The sequence below is a fragment of the Larimichthys crocea genome, unplaced genomic scaffold (genome assembly GCF_000972845.2).
Source record: "Larimichthys crocea isolate SSNF unplaced genomic scaffold, L_crocea_2.0 scaffold8226, whole genome shotgun sequence".
NCBI classification, from domain to species: Eukaryota; Metazoa; Chordata; class Actinopteri; family Sciaenidae; genus Larimichthys; species Larimichthys crocea.
This window is the reverse complement of record NW_020860839.1, coordinates 1-2,552: the sequence shown is the minus strand read 5'-3', so window position 1 is coordinate 2,552 and position 2,552 is coordinate 1. Positions and strand designations below refer to the sequence as shown.

Sequence of the window (2,552 nt, the reverse complement as noted above, 5' to 3'; positions counted from 1 at the left end):
TGTCTGATCTCGGAAAAAAACTCAGCAGGTCAGGCCTGGTTTGTACTTGGATGGGCGACCCGCCTGGGGAATACCAGGTTGCTGTATGCTTTTTCACATCTCGGCAGGGACACCAAAAGCTTTCTTCTTCAATAGCCATGGTGGTGATGACTGACGTGCTATCTACAGTACTTTCATTTCCCAGCGGCTTACGGCCATACTACCCTTGACTGTCCCGATCTATCTCATTTCTGAAGCTAAGCAGGGTCAGGCCTGGTTAGTACTTGGATGGGAGACCGCCTGGGAATACCAGGTGCTGAAGCTTTTTCACATTCTCGGCGGGAACAAAGCCTTTCTTCTTTATAGCCATGGTGGTGAAGTACTGACATCATTTATATACAGTATTCTCACTTGCCCAGAGTCTTAAGCCCCTACGACCTGAATGCGCCCCGATCTCGTCTGATTCTGGAAGCTAAGCAGGTTCAGGCCTGGTTAGTACTTGGATGGGAGACCGCCTAGGAATAACCAGGTGCTGTAGAGCTTTTTCAACATCTCGCAGGGGGGAACAAACTTTCTTCTTCAGTAGCCATGGTTGTGATGACTGCCGGATATAACAGAATTTCTCACTCCCCAGAGGCTTACGGCCTACCACCCTGAATGCGCCCTATCTCGTCTGATCTGGAAGTAAGTCAGGGTCAGGCAGGTTGTACTCGGAGGGGGACACCGCCTGGAATACCAGGGGTGCGTAAGTTTTTTTCACATCTCGGCCGGGAACAAAAGCTTTTCTTCTTAATAGCATGTGGTGATGCCTGATGTGTATAATGCAGTATTTCACCACTTTCCCAGAGGCTTATGTGCCATACCACCCTGAATGCGCCCGATGTTGTCTGATCTCGAAAGCTAAGCGGCGTCATGCCGGTTAGTACTTGGATGGGACACCGCCTGGGAATACCAGGTCTGTATGCTTTTTCACATCTCGGCAGAAGAACCGCTTTTCTTCTTCAATAGCCATGGTGGTGATGACTGACGTGCATATATACAGTATTTCTCACTTCCCCAGTGGCTAACTGCCATACCACCCTGAATGCGCCCGATCTCGTCTGATCTCGGAAGCTAAGCAGGTTTAGGCCTGCCCTGGTTATACTTGGATGGGAGACCGCCTATGAATAGGGTGTTGTAAGCTTTTTCACATCGGCGGGACACACCGCTTCTTCCAATAGCCATGGTTGTGCTGACGACGTGCAAATACAGTATTCTCACTTCCAGAGGCTTACTGGCCATACCACCCTGATGCGCCCGTCCGTCTGATCTCGAAAGCTAAGCTGTGTCAGGCCTTGGTTAGTACTTGGATGGGAACCGCCTGGGAAATACACGGTGCTGTTGCTGTACGCTTTTTCCATTCTCGGCAGGGGAACAAGCTCTTCTTCTTAAAATAGTCGATGGTGGTGTGACTGACGTCGCATTATATACATATTTCTCAATTTCCCCAGTGGTACGGCTCTACCACCTCAATCGCCCCGAGATTCATCTTATCTCGAAGCTAACAGGGTCCATTGCTGGTAGTACTTGGATGGCGTGACCGCCGGGAAATACAGGTGCTGTAAGCTTTTTCACATCTCAGCAGGGAACAAAGCTTTCTTCTTCATTAGCCATGGTCGGGATTGACTGCTGTGCATATATACAGTATTTTCATCCCCCAGAGGCTTACGGCCATACCACCCTGAATTGCGGCCATTCGTTCTGCATCCGGAAGCTAAGCAGGAGTCCGGCCTGGTTAGTTACTTCGATGTGAGACCACCTGGGAATACAGGTGCTGTATGCTTTTCACATCTCGGCAGGGAACAAAGCTTTTCTTCTTCCAATAGCCATGGTGTGAGGTGATGACTGACGTGCAATATATTAACCGTATTTCTCACTTCCAGAGGCTTACGGCCATACACCCTGAATGTCCCGATTCTCGTTTGATTTATGAAGCTAAAGCAGGTCAGGCCTGGTTAGTACTTGATGGGAGACCGCCTGGAATACCAGGTGCTTGTGTAAGCTTTTTACAACCATCTCGGCAGGGAACAAAGCTTTTCTTCTTTAATGCCCTGGTGGTCATGACTGCCGTGCAATAATACAGTTTTTCTTACACCCCCAGAGGCTTACGGCATACCACCCGAATGTGCCCTATTCGTCTGATCTTCGGAAGCTAAGCAGGGTTCAGGCCAGGTTAAGTACCTTCGATGGGACAAGCCTCGGAATCCCGGTGCTATAAGTTTTTTCACATCTCGGCAGGGAACAAAGCTTTTCTTCTTCAATAGCCATGGTGGTGATGACTGACAAGCATATATACAGTATTTCTCACTTCTCCGGAGGCTTACTGCCATACCACCCTGAATGTGCCCGATCTCGTCTGATCTCGTAAGCTAAGCAGGGTCAGGCCTGGTTATTACTTGGATGGGTGACCGCCTGGGAATACCAGGTGCTGTAAGCTTTTTCACATCTCGGCAGGGAACAAAGCTTTTCTTCTTGAATAGCCATGGTGGTGATGACTGATGTGCATATATACATTTCTCACTTCCCTGGAGGTT

General features: G+C 49.1%; 1 non-coding gene and 1 pseudogene across 1 annotated transcript; both read left to right on the top strand.

Annotated features, from left to right (window-relative positions):
* Nucleotides 1–186: 186 nt before the first annotated feature.
* LOC113745542 (uncharacterized) lies at nt 187–303 on the top strand (annotated as a pseudogene).
* A 2,033-nt stretch (nt 304–2,336) lies between these two features.
* On the top strand, nt 2,337–2,455 carry LOC113745541 (5S ribosomal RNA). Its single transcript, XR_003462173.1, has one exon. It is a non-coding gene; the product is annotated as a 5S ribosomal RNA (ribosomal RNA).
* Nucleotides 2,456–2,552: the final 97 nt, after the last annotated feature.